The sequence below is a fragment of the Oncorhynchus masou genome, chromosome 6 (assembly GCF_036934945.1).
Source record: "Oncorhynchus masou masou isolate Uvic2021 chromosome 6, UVic_Omas_1.1, whole genome shotgun sequence".
Lineage (NCBI taxonomy): Eukaryota > Metazoa > Chordata > Actinopteri > Salmoniformes > Salmonidae > Oncorhynchus > Oncorhynchus masou.
The window spans coordinates 37,674,401-37,694,203 of record NC_088217.1 but is presented as its reverse complement, the minus strand read 5'-3'; the positions used below and the strand labels follow the sequence as shown (position 1 = coordinate 37,694,203).

General features: G+C 43.9%; 1 pseudogene; it reads right to left on the bottom strand.

The window, feature by feature from the left end:
• The window catches only part of LOC135542027 (voltage-gated potassium channel subunit beta-2-like), a 111,550-nt pseudogene extending 100,121 nt beyond the window's left edge, over positions 1 to 11,429 (bottom strand).
• Between the last annotated feature and the right edge of the window lie 8,374 nt (positions 11,430 to 19,803).

Genomic DNA, 19,803 nt, shown 5'->3' with positions numbered 1-19,803 from the left:
CCTTGATTTAGAACCATACCCGGGCCACAACATAGAATGCCCACCCCACATCACACCCTGACCTAACCAAATAGAGAAATAAAACGTCTCTCTAAGGTCAGGGCGTGACATTACCTGTATCTGTCCATGTCTCATGGACTCATGTCACAGGTCACATACGCAATGTGGTGTAGCAGCCTGTCAGGCAGAACAGCTCAACAGTATTGTTACTTTGCCTCTGACCACAAACCTGAAATAATGATGAGTGGAGTCGGAAGTTCCATGTAGATGCTGACCCAATTGCAGCCCTAATTACAGAATTGTACACTGATGAGGATACAAGAGCTAGCTGGGTTACCCTTCAACAGATCAGGTATTGTTTCTGTGAGAAACAAACACCAGTAGATACATACTGTACCGTACACCAGACTAAGCCCTTTATTGTTTATATATACACACTGAACTGTAAACCCCTGACTAAGCCCTTTATTGTTTATAGATACACACTAAACTGTAAACCCCTGACTAAGCCCTTTATTGTTTATATATACACACTGAACTGTAAACCCCTGACTAAGCCCTTTCTTATGTATGCACACTGCCTAGAACTAATCAAACTTATCAAGGATGACTAGAGAAAAATGACAATAGACTGCAGAGGATAAAAGGATGAAGTCACCACTCAGAGGAACTATGTTGGCTGTTTGAATATGGTGAAAAGCACCATAGAGCTCCTTGTAACCTAACCTGACTCCCTCTTACCTGCCCCATCACAATGCTGTATATCAGTCAGCCCGCCACGGAACAGTGAGTGAGCTTTACAGCACAGGCAACAATGGGCCCAGCAGTCTGCCAATGTCAATGACACACAACACTGCCTGGAGACAACAGTAGCCACCCTGTCTGTTATTAACCGCACCCACCTGCCTGTGAACCCTGACAACAGACAGCAACCATCCCTTACCTTAGTCAAAACAACAGCAGTATTCCTAGACTCCAGACAAGCCATATATAGGTTACTGTCAAAATAATGGAAACACTTGAGTATATAAGTATATTGAACACAGGTCCTTCCACGCAGGTGTGGTTCCTGAGTTATTTCAGCAAGTAACATCCCATCATGCTTAGGGTCATGTATAAAAATGCTGGGCAGGCTATTATTTTGGCTACCATGGCTGTACACCCATCGGATGACAATGCCCCCATCCACATGGCACGAATGGTGACTGAATGATTTGATGAGCATGAAAACGATGTAAGCCATATGCCATATCAGTCACTAGATCTCAACAGAATGGCACCGGAGGGTATGGCAGCGGAGGGGATGGCAGACGTGTTTACGTGCTCCTAACCAACTGTGCTTCTATGCTTGCTTTTTCGCATTGTTTGGAACTTATTTGTTTATCTTATTTTGTACATAATGTTGCTGCGACATTCTCTTATGACCGGAAATAACTTCTGGACAGCGATTACTCACCTCGAACTGGAATATTTTTTCTTTAACGAGTCCGATGAGAAGGATATACTGCTTTCTCGGGAACGGGCCATATATTTGCTGAGAATTCGTAGGCAAATGAGTATACCCCCCCTGTCATCCGTTCTATTGGCCAACGTGTAATCATTGGAAAATAAAAAAGGATGATCTATGATCAAGATAATCCTACCAACGGGACATTAAAAACTGTAACGTTAATATCATATGTTTCACCAAGCCGTGGCTGGCTGAATGACGACACGGATAATATAGAGCTGGCGGGATTTTCCATGCACCGGCAGGACAGAGAAGCTACATCTAGTAAGACGAGGGGCGGGGGTGTGTGTCCATTTGTCAATAACATCTGGTGTGCAATGTCAAATGTTAAAGATGTTTCGAGGTATTGCGCGACTGAGGTAGAGTACCTTATGATGAGCTGTAGACCACACTATCTACCAAGAGAGTTCTCATCTATATAATTCGTAGCTGTCTATTTACCACCACAAACCGATGCTGGAACTAAGACCCCACTCAACCAGCTGTGTAAGACCATAAGCAATCAAGAAAATGCTCATCCAGAAGCAGCACTCCTAGTGGTCGGGGACTTTAATGCAGGCAAACCTCATTTCTACCAGCATGTGCAAACAAAGGAAAAAAAAACTATAGACCACCTTTACTCCACACACAGAAACACATACAAAGCTCTCCCTCACCCTCATTCTATACTCCTGATTCCTGCTTAGAAGCAAAAACTAAAGCAGGAAGGACCAGTGACTTCCGGAAGTGGTCAGATGACGTGGACGCTACAGGACTGTTTTGCTAGCACAGACTGGAATATGTTCCAGGGTTCTTCCGATGGCATTGAGGAGTATACCACATCAGTCATCGGCTTTATCAATAAGTGCATCAGACGTCGTCCTTACAATGACCATATGTACATATCCCAACCAGAAGCCATGGATTACAGGTCAACATCCACATCGAGCTAAACGCTAGAGCAGCCTCATTCAAGGAGCGGGACACTAATCCGGACCATTATAAGAACCATCAAACAGGCAAAGCGTAAATACAGGATTAAGATTGAATTCCACTACACCGGCTCTGACACACGTTGGATGTGGCAGGGCTTGAAAACTATTACAGAGCAGCCCCCTATCTACATTGACAGGACAGTAGTGGAGAGGGTGGAGAGTTTTAAGTTCCTCGGCATACACATCACGGACAAACTGAATTGGTCCACCCACACAGACAGCATCGTGAAGAAGGCGCAACAGCGCCTCTTCAACCTCAGGAGGCTGAAGAAATTCGGCTTGTCACCAAAAACACACAAACTTTTACAGATGCACAATCGAGAGCATCCTGTCAGGCTGTATCACCGCCTGGTACAGCAGCTGCTCCGCCCATAACCGGAAGGCTCTCCAGAGGGTAGTGAGGTCTGCACAGCGCATCACCGGGTGCAAACTACCTGCCCTTCAGGACACCTACACCACCCGATGTCACAGGAAGGCCAAAAATATCATCAAGGACAACAACCACCCGAGCCACTGCCTGTTCACCCCATCATCCAGAAGGCTTCATCTCAAGGCCATCAGACTGTTAAACAGCCATCACTAACATTGAGTGGCTGCTGCCAACAAACTGACTCAACTCCAGCCACTTCAATAATGGTAAAATTGATGTTATAAATTCATCACTAGCCACTTTTTATATAATGTTTACATACCCTACATTACTCATCTTATATGTATATACTTGTATGCTATACCATCTACTGCATCTTGATGTAATGTAACACTAGCCACTTTAAACAATGCCACTTCATATAATGTTTTCATACCCTACATTACTCATCTCATATGTATATACTGTACTCTATACCATCTACTGCATCTTGCCTATACCGTTCGGCCATCACTCATTTATATATTTTTATGTACATATTTGTATTCATTCCTTGACACTTGTGTGTATAAGGTAGTTGTTGTGAAATTGTTAGGTTATATTACTTGTTAGATATTACTGCATGGTTGGAACTAGAAGCACAAGCATTTCGCTACACTTGCATTAATATCTACTAACCATGTGTATGTGACAAAAATATGATTTGAAAGGGAAACCCAGACACGAGTTGCCCAGTGATGCAAGCCTACCAGACAAGCTAGATGCCTTTTATGCTCGCTTTGAGGCAAGCAACACTGAAGCATGCATGAGAGCACCAGCTGTTCTGGATGACTGTGTGATAATGCTCTCAGTAGCCAATGTGAGCAAGACCTTTAAACAGATTACCAGGTCGTGTATTCAAAGCATGCGCTGACCAACTGGCAAGTGTCTTCACTGACATTTTCAACCTCTCCCTGATCCAGTCTGTACTACCTACATGTTACAAGCAGACCACCATAGTCCCTGTTTCCAAGGAAGCGAAGGTAACCTGCCTAAATGATTACCGCCCCGTAGCACTCACGCCAATAGCCATGAAGTGCTTTGAAAAGCTAGTCATGGCTCATATCAACAGTATCCTCCCAGATACCCTAGACCCACTGCAATTCACAAACTGCCCCAACAGATGCACAGATGACGCAATCTCAATCGCATTCACACTGCCCTTTCCCACCTGGACAAAAGGAAAACATATAGGAGAATGCTGTTCATTGACTACAGCTCAGCGTTCAACACCATAGTGCCCACAAAGCTCAGGACCCTGGGACTAAACACCTTCCTCTGCATTTGGATCCTGGACTTCGTGACGGCTTCCCCCAGGTGGTAAGGGTAGGCAACAACACGTCTACCACGCTGATCCTCAACACTGGGGCCCCTCAGTGGTGTGTGCTTAGTCCCCTCCCATACAAACACAACTCCAACACCATTATTAAGTTCTGACGACACAACGGTGGTAGGCCTTATCACGACAACGATGAGACAGCCTATAGGGAGGAGGTCGGAGACCTGGCAATGTGGTGCCAGGACAACAACCTCTGCCTCAATGTGAGCAAGACAAAGGAGCTGATCGTGGACTAAAGGAAAAGGAGGACCCGAGCACGTCCACATGCTCATCAACAGGGCTGCAGTGGAGCAGGTCGAGAGTTTCAAGTTCCTTGGTGTCAACATCAGCAACAAACTATCATGTACCAATGTGTACCTAACCATAAAAATCAACGCCTTTCTTAAAATCAATACACAAGTGTTTATTTTTAAACCTGCATATTTAGGTGCCTACTAAGAATATTGCCGTTGGACTAGTAAAGATTAATTTCTGTTTTAACTAGAGAAATGAAAATGAATTTGTTCTTAACTGACTTGCCTGGTAAAATAAAGCGTAAAATAAAAAATTAAAAAATAATTTCTTTAAACAGAGTCAGTGTCATATGCAGCAGTTTGGGCCACCTGGCTCGTCGCGAACTGTGTGAAGACTATATCTTCCTAACAAAGACAGCCAACTTCGCCAAACTGGGGATGATTCAACAAAAGCGCATTTGCGAAAACAGCACAACCATAAACATCAATGCTTTTCTTAAAATCAATACACAGAAGTATATTTTTTGAAACCTGCATATTTAGTTAAAAGAAATCCAGGTTAGCAGGCAATATTAAACTAAGGAAATTGTGTCACTTCTCTTTGTTTATTGCATGCAGAGTCAGGGTATATGCAACAGTTTGGTCCGCCTGGTTCGTTGTGAACTAATTTGCCAGAATTTTACGTAATTATGACATAACATTGAAGGTTGTGCAATGTAACAGGAATATTTAGACTTATGGATGCCACCCGTTAGATAAAATACGGAACGGTTCCGTATTTCACTGAAAGAATAAAAGTTTTGTTTTCAAAATTATAGTTTCTGGATTTGACCATATTAATGACCTAAGGCTCGTATTTCTGTGTGTTATTATGTTATAATTAAGTCTATGATTTGATATTTGATAGAGCAGTCTGACTGAGCGATGGTAGGCAGCAGCAGGCTCGTAAGCATTCATTCAAACAGCACTTTCCAAGCTGGTGTAACCGATGTGAAATTGCTAGACAGTTAGCGGGCTGCGCGCTAATAGCGTTTCAATCGGCGATGTCACTCGCTCTGAGACCGTGAATTAGTTGTTCCCCTTGATCTGCAAGGGCTGCGGCTTTTGTGGAGCGATGGGTAACGATGCTTCAAGGGTGACAGTTGTCGATGTGTTCCTGGTTTGAGCCCAGGTAGGTGCGAGGAGAGGGACGGAAGCTATACTGTTACATTGGCAATGCTAAAGTGCCAATAAGAACATCCAATAGTCAAAGGTATATGAAATAAATACAAATGGTATAGAGAACTACAACCTAAAACCTCTTACCATGGAATATTGAAGACTTATGTTAAAAAGGAACCACCAGCTTTCTTATGTTCTGAGCAAGGAACTTAAATGTAGCTTTTTTACATGGCACATATTGCACTTTTACTTTCTTCTCCAACACTTTGTTTTTGCATTATTTAAATCAAATTGAACATGTTTTAATATTTATTTGAGGCTAAATTGATTTTATTGATGTATTATATTAAGTTAAAATAAAAGTGTTCATTCAGTATTGTTGTAATTTTCATGATGACCAATAAATGATAATAGATCTTTTTTTTTTTTTTTTAATCGGCCTATTAAATCGGTATCGGCTTTTTTTGGTCCTCCAATAATCGGTATCGTCGTTGAAAAATCATAATTGGTCGACCTCTAGTCCAAACACACCAAGACATTCGTGAAGAGGGCACGACAACACCTTTTCCCCCTTAGGAGACTGAAAAGATTTGGCATGGGGTCCACAGATCCTCAAAAGGTTCTACAGCTGCACCATCGAGAGCATCCTGACAGGTTGCATCACCGCCTGGTCTACAGAGGGTAGTGTGTACGGCCCAGTACATCACTGAGGCCAAGCTTCCTGCCATCCAGGACCTATATAATAGGCGGTGTCAGAGGAAAGCCCCAAAAATTGTCAAAGACACCAGTCACCCAAGTCATAGACTGTTTTCTTTGCCTACGCACGGCAAGCAGTACCGGGGCGCCAAGTCTAGGACCAAAATGCTCCTTAACAGCTTCTATCCCCATGCCATAAGACTGCTGAACAATTAATCTAATGGCCACCTGACTTTTTACATTGACAACCCCCCCCAGTATATTGTACACTGTTGCTACACTGTTTATTATCTATGCATACTCACTTCACCCCTACCTACATGTACAAATTATCTCAACCACCTGTACCCCCGCACATTGACTCCATACCAGTACCCCCTGTATATAGCCTTGTTATTGTTATTTTATTATTTTTTACTTTAGTTTATTTGGTAAATATTTTCTTAACTCTTTGTTGAACTGCACTGTTGGTTAAGGGCTTGTAAGTAAGCATTTCACAGTAATACATGTTGTATTTGGCACATGACTAATAAAGTTTGATTTGATTTGAACCCAATTGAACACTTATGAGAGATTCTGGAGCGGCGCCTAAGACAGTGCTTTCCACCACCATCAACAAAACACCAAATGTGGAAGAACGGTGTCGCATCCCTCCAATAGAGTTCCATACACTTGCAAAATCTATGCCAAGGTGCAGGGAAACCGTTCTGGCTCCTGGTGGCCCAATGCCCTATTAAGACACTTTGTGTTGGTGTTTCTTTTATTTTGGCAGTTCCTTGTGTAATTATAAATATATGCCATTTAATAGATGCTTTTATCCAAAATGACTTACATGTTTATGTGTGGGTGGCCCTGGGAATAGAACCCACAAACCAGGCGTTGCAAGTGCCATGCTCTACCAACTGAATCTAAACAGATCCCTGCCCACCGTCAAAACAACAGCTGCTAGACCTGTCTTCAGACAAAACAGCCATCCATGCACTGGGTCAAAACAACAGCAGGTAGGCTACCCCTGTTCTGCAGACCTTGTCTTCTCATTAGTGGCAATGCAGTGATGAAGAGGCCTCCTCTCCTCATTGTTTGAGGATGTTGACCACACTTCTGTCAGATGGCTTCGTCCTGCACACATTATCATACCTGAGAGTGCTGAGACTCAAGATGCAATGCATTCAATATTCATCATCCAGGCTTCTCAGGACCATATCGCCTACTCTTGTGACGGTCAAGGTTAGTGTTAGGGTTAGAGTAACGTAGCAAGCGTAAAATAAACGCCTGAAACTAGATCCCCTACATACTGGTCATGACGAGAAGGAAAACAACTGTCGGGGGAGGTTCTCTTCTGCAATGTTCAACCAATCCAGTAAATGTGGAGGAGAAGTTCATATGGAGTTTCATCCAAAATGAGAAGTCACATCCCAGGCGCTCTTTCCATTTCCTCTGAAAAGCGGAACATCCAGTTGTTGGAGACTCTGCGGAGTCTAGGATTGGGGCAAGTGTGACTGAGTAAGACACGTATGTATGGTTGTAGGTTAGAACATGGTAAAGGTATCTTCTCACAACAGTGTAATGTGACTACCATTTGTCTAACAGAGAGAGTGGTGAAGAGGAGCAAGAGAGAGAGGGATTTTATATTTTACCTTTATTTAACCAGGCAGGTCAGTTAAGAACACATTCTTATTTTCAATGACGGCCTGGGAACAGTGGGTTAACTGCCTGTTCAGGGGCAGAACGACAGATTTGTACCTTGTCAGCTCAGGGGTTTGAACTCACAACCTTCCGGTTACTAGTCCAAAGCTCTAACCACTAGGCTACCCTGCCGATCTCAGCAGAGTCTGATCAAGGGGGAAAACGTTGAGTGAGATTTAACGAGCCAGGTAAATCCTTATGGAACAGTATGTCCTTCCCTTTTTGTTGGGCAAATATGCTAGCGACCTAGATGATTAGATGATAAAATGAGAGCCAGTACCATGGAGTAAGAGCATTCTGTCCAGAGGACAGTCTAACACTGCACTGAGGACGGTAGCAAACAGAAACCCATCACTAATGCAACATTAGTTAACCTATAATTAAATGATAATGTCAGAGAAGGCTGTGTTTGGAGGATAAATTGGCACGGGTGTTGTTAGGCCAGAGACACCGGCTTTGAGGGCATTGTCACTTTTATACAACGGGTTACCAACATATTCAAATAATAATTGACATATTGTCTTTAAAAATGCTATTTTGATGAATTTATTCATAGTATCTTTTCACATGATATAGTCCCGACACAAATCTAGGGATGCTACCCAAGCCAACTGGGCAGTCGTTCGTTCAGTTGCCAGAAACGCAATCCAGTCATCCGTTTCTAAATGGCTGGCAACGTTCTTATCCCTTGCTTGCTAGCTTGCCAACTACAGCTAACTTACAGTCACGTCAAAAAGTGCAGCCAGAATAACAGCAAAGTAGCCACATTTGCATTTGTTTAACCTGTTTTCTAGTGACATTTATTTGGATACATCCATAACAATGAGCTAATTAGGCACGATTTCACCTGGCATAGAAAATGTACTCTCTCGTCAGGACACTGTTGTTCAGAGGAGCTAGCCAACAACACAGCTAACACAATAACTTCAAACTGAAGCTGGGAAGACTGCAAACTAGCTGCATTTGGTTTTGTTTGACCTTTTTTCAATTGACATTTCTTTGTATATATCCATACAAATTATGCCAGCTGATTCATAACTTGCTGAGAAACGCTGCCTGCCTTTTTCAGTGAACAGTTATAACATAAGCAGTGCCATAGCAAACTGAGACAAGGTAGGCTACACAATTCCATTCTGCCTGAGCCTCAGGAGTTCCACTGAACCTTTCTCACACCCCATGCCTGTCCCCATCTCTGTTCATACACCCTGCTACACTCTGTTGCATGCTAATACACCCTGCTACCTGTTCAGCCCAAAAACAGTCTGAACTGCCCAATCTCAGCCACTATTTAGGTTTCAGCTACCCAGCGCCAACCAGTCTGAGTCTCCCAGGTCTCTCCAGGTGTGCCCTGGTCCTTACCTGTACTTCATGCCAGTCTGGTGGGACACACACTCCTCCAGGACCAGGCAGTTCATCTTAAGGAAGTCCTCCATATTCTTGACCTGAGCAGCATGCCTCTGCTCCCTGAGGCTCCTCAGCCCCCCTGGGTCGGTGGGCCGAGGTAGGTTCAGGCCCTGGTCCGAGTGGCTGATATCGCTCCGCATGCTCTCGCTGTACGACATGGACAGCATCTTGCCACTGCCGCCGCTGCTGCTCTTCCGTATCCCACTGCCCTGCCCGGCGGGTTTGGGGATCTGTAGATTTTCGGAATGAGTGTACATGGATTGACGCCTCACTGCCGCCCCAGGGGGCTGACCTCCTGTTATCCCTCCCGCAAACATCCCCCTACTCCTGCTGTCGCCGCAGCAACCCACCGCTCAGTGAAAAAGAAAAGTGGGGCCGGGACGGAGCTAGGAGCCACCAGGACACGACCACCTCCTTAAATAGCACCTGACTTCTCCCATAAGAAAGAGCTCTCCTGCTCTACTCGGGGCAGCAGTACCACACAGCCATGCATGGTGTAATCAGAGTCACGGCACCGCCCCCCATGACAGGCACACAATGGCAAGGTAAAACTGATCGGGTGTATTCAGGTGACCACCTTGTGGTTAACTAAGGAGCAGGACCAGAGGACACATGCGAGAGACATATCTGCATAAGAGACAGCAGGATGAGGAGGAGACATTGACATGCACCAGGGGCCAGGTCAGACATGAATTGATAAGTCAAGCAACACATTTCACATCAATTTAAATAAATGCAGAACAATAAGAAACATTAAACTATTGGTCCATAGTCTACAGTTCATAGTCTATAGCCAACCAAAAAGTGCAAGTAAAGCATCTCACGTCAAGCGTTTCATATTACAATTTTAAACTTACATCCTCGCTCTGGTCAAACACTAAACAAGAAGCTTTCAAAGTGCAACTGTAATATTTCTAATGTCAATTTTGGACAAATTAGCCATTTCAGCCGGGGAGTTTTGTCAACCTGTCATCACTGCCTTTGTAGTGAACTAACACACTACAGCACCAGAGACAATGTTGCCCTGTAGGTCTACAAAGGAAGTCCGAAGGCAAACGGTTTGTGATCCCATAAAAGCCTATTGACTGACACATACAATTATTTATTTTTTTTCTCCCCAATTTCATGGTATCCAATTGGTAGTTACAGTCTTGTCCCAAAGGTCAAGAGCTATGCATCCTCTGAAACACAATCCAGCCAAGCTGCACTGCTTCTTGACACAATGCCTGCTTAACCCAGAAGCACCAATGTGTTGGAGGAAACACCGTACACCTGGCGACCATGTCAGTGTACACTGCCCACCATAGGAGTCGCTAGTGCATGATGGGACAAGAACATCTCTGCCCGCCAAACCCTCCCCTAACTCGGACAGCGATTGGCCAATTGTGCGCCGCCCCATGGGTCTCCCGGTCGCAGTCGGCTGCCTGGACTCGAACCAGGATCTCTGGTGGCACAACTAGCACTGATGCAGTGCCTTAGACCACTGTGCCACTCAGGAGGCCATGATGCAGACATTTGAACAGCACTCTGCTTCTCTCCCAGTCTGCTGAAGGACAGCTGCTGTATTAACCCTGACACAAAGCACAGCCTCCATCTAATGTCCTGCTCAGCTTTGAAATCTAGCTTCAACTGAGAAAGGCCTAGATCAAATCATCACAAAACCATCTTAAAACCAGTCTTAGAGCCTTCACTGCTTCACAACATCTCTATCACCCCAAAACAGCCATGTGGTTGATTCTATGATCAGGGATGAATAGTCCTCAAATCTGTCCATGTTTGCCATCAAGAGCGTAGGTGTCTTCCAGTTCCCCAGCTTTCCCTGTCCTCCCAGTCCAGTGGACTCCACCACCCGTAGAGAACGAGAGGCTCCAGACCAGGCAGCATGCATCCGCTCCAGGCTATACAAACACACACTCATCCAGCCACCACCCCTCACACACAGTGTACTCAAAACACATGCAAGCAGTGGTTGTTGGTCTTTGCTTAAACTCACCCGATTTCTAGGCGGTCGGCTCATGAGGGGTCGTAGGTGCCAGCCTGCTCTTATAAACACACTGCTTGTATCAATGCAGCAGGTCCACCCAAACTGGAAGTGTCTTACTAGGAAGTGTCTAAACCAATTAGTGGATGAGAAAGTGCCCTCCCACCTCATTCACGTCCCCCACCCTCCCCACACACACACTGTTAGATCTCATGGAGGAAATCCATTTTTCATTTAGTGCCCCGGCTTGTTTCTGCGAACCGCAGCAAATAATATCAGGTAGAAGATCAGCCATTATTCGCAGAAGCTTTTGTGCTAAAAGCCTCAGATTGTTGTTCCACGGGAAGGAATACTAAGAGGCCATCAGAACATAGTGAGGCCTGAGTGTGTGTACGGTTTACACAAACACACACACACAAAAGTACAGTCGACACCACAGGATTCTACTGCCTATATTACTGAAAACCTCAGCTACAGTACATTGGATCTATTCTGGCTCTATTCTTCTGCATCTGTCTCTGAAGGACCTGGTGTATTCAGGTCAAAGTACTGTAGCCCTTAAACACACCAGCTGCAGAGGGTCAGCCCTGAGGAGAGGTCTGGATGTCTACCAGTCATCATACCTCTGGCAGACTAGGCTACATGTCAGGCTATAACTGATCTGTAACAGAATATTGTGCCATCTGTCTCCAAGCAAGTGTTTGGGCAAACACAGGAAAAAAAGTTATTCACAAATGCCAACCCAAAACACCCAGTCAGAAATCTTTTGCAATACATATCGAAAATATACCTGGGTAAGATCAGGATCACTACACAGTACTACACACACATTTGATGTATGAGAGAGTAAAACAATGAAACTTGAGCAAACCCAGAAGTACGTGCTGATAGAGTATCAAACTCAAAGTTAAAGAGACGATATTTGCAATACGTATCTTTCTGGATCAATACCAGAGTGACAGAGTACATGAGAGGTCTGGGGTTGACGGACAGGAAAATCCTAATTCCCCTGGAGATAGTGAAAGGGTTACGGAGGTTCAGAGATGGGAATAATAAAAGCCTCTTGCTGTATAAAATTGTAAACATTAAACGGCCATATCTTGTGACTTCTTGACCGCAATACTACCAGACTACATCATCACCACAGACTGAGATATCTAATGTCCAGACATAAAAGCATGAACGGCAACATACACCCACCCTGTTCTCAAAGAGTTATTGTGCTGAGGTGATGGCTTGTCTTACTTGACCAGTGTAACAAAGCAGCAACTATGTGGTCCAACAGTATGTGTCTCAGTCAGTAGTGCATGGCGCTTATAACGTCAAGGCTCATGGGTTTGATTCGCGCTGGTGCAAACCATACGTAAAATGCATTCATGCATGACTGTAAATCGATTTGGATAAAAGTGTCCGCAAAATGCCATATACAATTTATTAGGTACACCTGGCCCGGTACTAGATGGGTGTACCTAATAAACTGACTGAGTGTATTAGATTTTTAACCGTGTGGTATTTCCCAGGCCTCCCATAAAACATACATGAAACCACAAAAACTATGTGTATTCTAACTGGGTTAAAAACGTGATATAACTGAATGCGTGCTGAAGACACCCTACTGGGCAAACATTATAGCAAACTCAAATATGCATCAAAGGTTCTCTAAGATTACATAAGGTCAACACACAAAAAACATCCATGCCCATTTAGTGTCCCATCACACTTCTAGCCAGTCTGTGTGAGACAGACAGAGAGCGTGTGAAGCCGTGATCGATCCCCTCGAGTCAAGGCAGCAGCGGGACACTTCTAAAAGGACAGAAATGTGCAAAAGGGAAGCTTTGGAGATCTAAATCTGACAGAGAGCTCATTACCCTGGCCTGCATCCACAGTATCCGGGGTATTATAACCAGATCAGCCCATAAAACATGATCCCCCTCTGAAACAGCAAGACATACAACCCTGATAGCTCACTACTGGAGTACAGTACAGACTACAAGAAACCAAATTATTAGGTCACTTTTAGATGCAAAACGTTGATACCTATTTGAAAGTCTTGGGCTGAGTGGAATGTAGACTACAAATATGGCCACTGAAAAACATTGCGAACAGCACAATGTGGTGTCCAGCAAAGATAGACTACTAGCTGGGCGAACAGTGACTAGTTAAGGATGATACAGATGATACAGATTGACATAGAGAAGTATAGGAAAGCAGTCAGTGCCAGGTTCCACAGTAGTCAGAGAGAAAGAGAGAAAGAGCGAGAGAGAGAGATACCTGTAGAACTGCAGCTGTCGTTTAGGGCTCCCATAGCGTGCGCTGAGGTCAGCGGAAGAGAAGAAGAGAGTACAGCTTAGATGAACATGTAGCAGAAGGGAGGGGACCGTAAACCACCAGAGAATAAAGGGAACAACATAGTAAAAGACATGCTGCATGCAAGAACAAAGCCTCATTTCATAGGGAATAGGAAAGCTCAGTGTATCAAGCAACGAACTGGACCCCAAATACCATTCACTGTACACTCAGACATCTGAGGTACATCTGTCATGCATGCAAACCACACAGAGACCTGAGGAAACCCATAGAGCACAGCTGCCTTAGAAAAATACTATAGAGTGCAGAACACATATCAAGCAATTTTATATTAAATGAAGGGAAGGGCAAAGACTGAAATAGACGGGGAAAAGAGATTGCAGAGATTTCTGAAGCATCAAAATTCTCTCCCTTGCGATCGGTGTTATAATTAAGCAATAAGGCCTGAGGGGTGTGGTATATGGCCAATATACCATGGCTAAGAGTTGTTCATAGGAACAACGCAAAGCATACACCACAAACCCCCAGGTGCATTATTGCTTTTATAAACCGGTTACCAACAAATTAAAACAATGGGTGACATATTTTCATAAACATTTTTAATTTTGATAAGTAAATTCATACGATTTTATCCTTCCACCAGTGGAAATAGTCTGGGGAAAGTATGGTTGCTATGCAATCAAATAATGGTTGCTATGCAGTAGAGCTGGGACGATAAACCTAAAATTATGGACACTGAAAATACGGATCAATTATCGCAGGCATTGTTTCGATATCGTTCATTACGATAAGTAATGCAAACTGGCGAGAAGGCAAAATATACAACTAATCTAACGAAAGACTGGATCGCTTCTATGGCAACCAAAATATGAGAAAGTATGAATTCGCTTATGAAAATATCAATACCGGTAAACGTGTGCTTTCATTTTCATTGGCAACAGTAGTGCAAGCGGGATAAACGCTTATACCAACAACAAAAAACAAAAGAAAAATGGTGCACATTGTTAGAAACTTGTCGTTCTATTTATCGTTATCGCATCAATTCAGGCCATTTATTACAATGGATTTAAATGTGCAATCTCATCCAGTGATTGTCATGCATTTTGGGTGTAACTATTTCTTATTGTTGTTATATTTTACAGTTAAAATAGGGCTCCATTTTCAGAAGTTTTTGTTCAATAGAGATGAATTTGTCTGCATACCTTTGTGCTCTAACATCATAACATTGTTATTTGGGGCTAATTCATTACCTGAGTAAGTGGAAACTCAAAACACACTAGCTAGATCACTAACTTCAGAGATAATACCCACTGCTAGTAGCCATGTATTAACGTACATTTAACGTCCCCCCAAAACAACTTTGCCGTTGTAGTCTAATGCCTAATGAGGCCAACGCAACCCAATGGCCAACGTAATTTTGCGCGCTCAGTATCTCAAAGCCATATCAAATACCTAGTTTGTAAAATAGTTGCTATTGATCTCAAAATTGATAGTTGAGAAATAAAAGTATACCTACAGAAAGCTGAGAACATCTTCTCTCCATCTGTGACATCAGGATAACTGTGATTTTTTTTTTTGTTATACAATCAGAACACTTTTCTTTCGCAGGCCCCAGTGAAGCAGGTACATGGGCAGGCAGGCAGAAACATTCATCACAGGACTCATGAGGATAATGTAACTTACTGTTTGACCAAATCATGGTTTTAGCCTCCCAAAAAAATAGGATGTTTTGAATGAGGTGAATGAATGTGACCGATTCCTTTTATTACTCGCACTCCAAGTCACAGGGTGGCAACATGCAACTAAATGGTCACAGTCTGGAGCCCTGCCTTGTAGGCTTTTCACTATAGGCATATTCTCTAACTTTCATTTTACGCCAATGAAAAATAGTCTCCATCTTCGCATTGAACAATAACCTAGGCCAAGGTTCCTCTATCCCTCAACAGCAGGGCAGCCCTGGACAATTTGGCAGGCTACAATTTAATTTATCGGCTTTTCATTTATTTCATCGGCCAAATGTCGGCAATTATTGGCTAATGAAACCCTGCGGGATGTATAAAAGGTGAATACCGGCAAGAAAGGGGTAAAAATGTGTAAAATTAACATTGGCACAAAAAAATGTATAGGTAAAATACTGTCAATTATATCTGAAAGTAATAAACAAATGGTAACTAAACAAATGGTTCTCTGGTGACACATGCTAGTGGCATGTGGAACAGCAGGATAGGGGCTGTGCTTGAACCAATGAGAGAACAGAAACAAGTGTTTCCATTACAAGCTTACTGATGACCTATTTTGTATTACAAAGGATTGGGGATGACACGAGTAGGTACATGACTGCTTGTTTTAAAAGTCCTGAATAGAATGGAAGTAGCATGACTCATGAAGTATGGACATTTCATTTTTATCAGGCTGGAGAAATTAACTGCATGCACCATGAGATCCCATACACAGGCCACGATGAATGTGTGTTTGTGTGTGTGTGTACTCACTTGTAGATCATGCCCGGCGAGCCAGTCTGTCGGGAGAGGCGGGCAGGTGAGTCTGTGGTAGATTCAGGATACATGGAGACGGGAGAGTGGGGGTATGGCCAGTGTGCCGAGGGGTCTCTCTCTCACCAGGACAACAGGGGACTGTCTCTCAACAAACTGGGCTTCTGGAGGGGATAGAAAGAGCAAACAGTCTGTACACTGGCATATCTTCTGTGTGGTCATAGTGATAAGCAGGAAGACAACTTGTATCCATTCTGATTTCAGTATTCCTTTTTTGTGTGTCAAATAGTCCTTTCAAGATGTCACTGCTCTTCACCAGCCACTAGATGGCACCATTCCCTCACTGTGGTCTCACAGGCAGCAGCTTGAATAAATAAGTAAGGTGGTCAGACCAATAAGACTGCCATCTCTGGGCTCAGTGGGCTGTAACTGGGGATGCTAACTATTGTTTTGTAAACTACAGGGGAATAAATTTGGCCAATCAGAGCCACTTGTCTGATCACATGTTAAAGCCTTGTATTATACACACGTTCACACACACAGACCCACTGTACACACGTTCACACACACACAGACCCACTGTACACACGTTCACACACACAGACCCACTATACACACGTTCACACACACAGACCCACTGTGCACACGTTCACACACACAGACCCACTGTACACACACTCACACACACAGACCCACTGTACACACGCTCACACACACAGACCCACTGTACACACGTTCACACACACAGACCCACTGCACACACGTTCACACGCAAAGTTATGGGTGTCCTCACACATCGTCATCCTACCCTTGTCATATGCGTGTGCTCGGGGTGACTAGTTTCTATGAAACTCAACAGTCTTTGCCCAAGAAGGAAAGCACTGCTGAAGTAAGAGGCTAAAACAGGAGAAGAGAGCTGGGCAGCGGGGAGCTGAGGGAGGAGTGGAGGATGACTACAGAAGGGCCTGGAGAATAAAACATCCCATTTGCATTACCTACTGTACTCTATGTACCATTTCCCTCTACATCAGGGGTCTGAAACATACGGCCTGTGGGCCCGATCCAGCCGATTCAGTGCAGCTGATGGGAGGTTTGATTAAAATATTTTAAATATATACAATTTTAAAGGGGCTGGGTATAATTTTTATGCCTATAACCAAATCTGAAACTGTGTAGAAATGATAATCAACCTACATTTAGTCTTTTCACTTTGTCCAGCTTGGTAACAACAGTAAAGGAGCACCAAAAAACCCGAAAACTAGGCACATTTTGACAGCAAGAAAATATTTTTTAAATTTAGTGCGTCCCTCTGGACCTCGGTGAAGGCTGAATGCAGCCTAAGGGGCAAAATAAGTTCCACAGCCCTGCTCTACATTACAGTCTACATAGGACTGCACTGCTACACTAACCACGTGAGAGAGCCAGCCATGAGCCGTCGCTGGTCTGCTGGTAATAGAAACAGATGTGGTAATGACGAGGACGCGAAGGTGACTTTCTCCTCACATCAATCACAGACACAGAAAATGAGGTGTCCCCTTTTCAAGGACTCATTTAATGCCATCTGGTCACACCACTTCAATCATGCCATGCAGGCCAGAACAAAAGCCCCTGCCTACCTGACGCTGCCCGTCTAGCTGGTCCCTTCTCCTACAAGGTGATGATGATGATGATGATGATGATGGCGTCATGATGGCCAGATGAAGACGGCTGTGTTGTAGATCTACAGAATCCCTTGGTCAATGTAGGACTCCACCTGGCTGGAAAGTCATGTATCTAATGTCACCGACTGACTGGTCATTAAAGGAGGACACAGGAGCTGTCTTGCTGGATTTGGGGGCCAATCCTGAGGCTGCTGTCTGGGTGTATGGTCTTGTGCTACCAGACCGCAACACACTGTACTGCCGAACGACTGGAGTCAAGGCTAAAGTGTAGTAAATATCATTTAGCCTATACTGATGTTCGGACATACAGTCTTAGTCGGTGAAATGTTATGCTCTCAGCACACCCAAAAAAGTTAGGCTAGGCTGAGTGTTTCTCCTTTGACAGTTTATTATTGGTGCATCAAATTCCTCAGGGTGCTTGAAGCCCACATTAGATGGTTGTGCTGTGCTGCAGTTGGAGAGAGAGGAAAGAGAGGGAGAGGATGCCTACTGCAGCACTGCGGTACAGATTGTCCCGGCAGCACAAGTTGGAGAGTTGAGCTCAGATTTACTGCTCTAATGGGCCAAGGTGCACTCTGCAGATTAAAACTGCAGGGAGGCAGACAGAGGGTGGGAGGTTCTGGACAGACCCTTATCGGATCAGAACCATCCTCTGGCCCGACACCACCACATGCTGATCCAAAAGCAACAGGAGAGCAGGGAGACTAAAGGAAAGGAGTAGTGTGAAGGAGGACCTACCCACAGACAGGGTGAGGATGGATTTCACTGGAGAGGTTGAAATAAAGACAAAAAGAAAGAATGCCCTAGTACTTCCTGTTTAGTGTTTAGCCAGTCTTACATACTGCAACCTACATACTGATACCTTCATTCCTGTCCAACACAATGCAACATGGAGTCACCAAAGGCAACCGACACCTACACCCAGCCTGAGAGAGATTCCTCTTGAGACCGGGCTTACGTAAGTAGGCAGTCCTAGCCTGGAAAGTAGAGTACAGCAGCAGGAAACACACAGATGCCAATAGATGGCACAGGAAGAGAGAAGGAACAGAATGGCAGACGAGGACTGCCAGGGGTGTCCTGATTGGTGACACAGATTGAATAATAATAAGGATATAAGCCTAAATAAAGATCTGAGTCAGAATCAAAGAGGATCCCTATATGGCTACATTCATGTCATGGTTCTCAAAGCAGTCAAAATAATTTCCTAAATTATGTAAAGTTGTCCTTGTCAGACAAACAAACAGGCAGAGACAGAGTGACAGTGACCATGTTTACTTGCAAACATTTACTGCAGTATCCCATCATTATTTGGGATCCTCAAGTACTTTGTTTTTGAGTTAACCGTAAACATCCAATCCCGTTTACAGTAACCCGAAAAAGCTTGTGTCTCGGTTATGAGAAACCCGGATAAGATACATGGGATGTGATGATCTTAGATGGGATACTGTGGCATGTAAACATCCTATCCCGTTTACTGTTGTTTTACGCGGCATGCACAGATTCAGTTTCACATATCGTGGGTGTTGTGTGTACATGTTTTCATCTGGTAGTCAAACAAATCCCTTCATAAAGTAGTCTACCTTCGCAGTTCCATCCACCATGATTCCATAAATAATTCATTTCACTGATACTCCGAACTGTACCATATGGCCTACTGGCTACTTTCACCCCTAATTTAGACCATGTTCTGCTTATAATTTCCAACATTTGTTGGGCCATATTATAATTTCAGATATTTGGTAGGCCATTTGTTTGTCAACAACAGTTGACAGGCCAAATATGAATTCTCAGTCAACACACCATTCCTCAGCTTTTGGAAATCGATCACGTGTAATGTGTGCAAGTTACAACACACCACACTCAAACCACCACATGCCATTTGTACTATGTGCTAGCTAGCTCACACACACACACACTAGCTTCCACATTCAGAAGCCTGGTGCTTTCCAC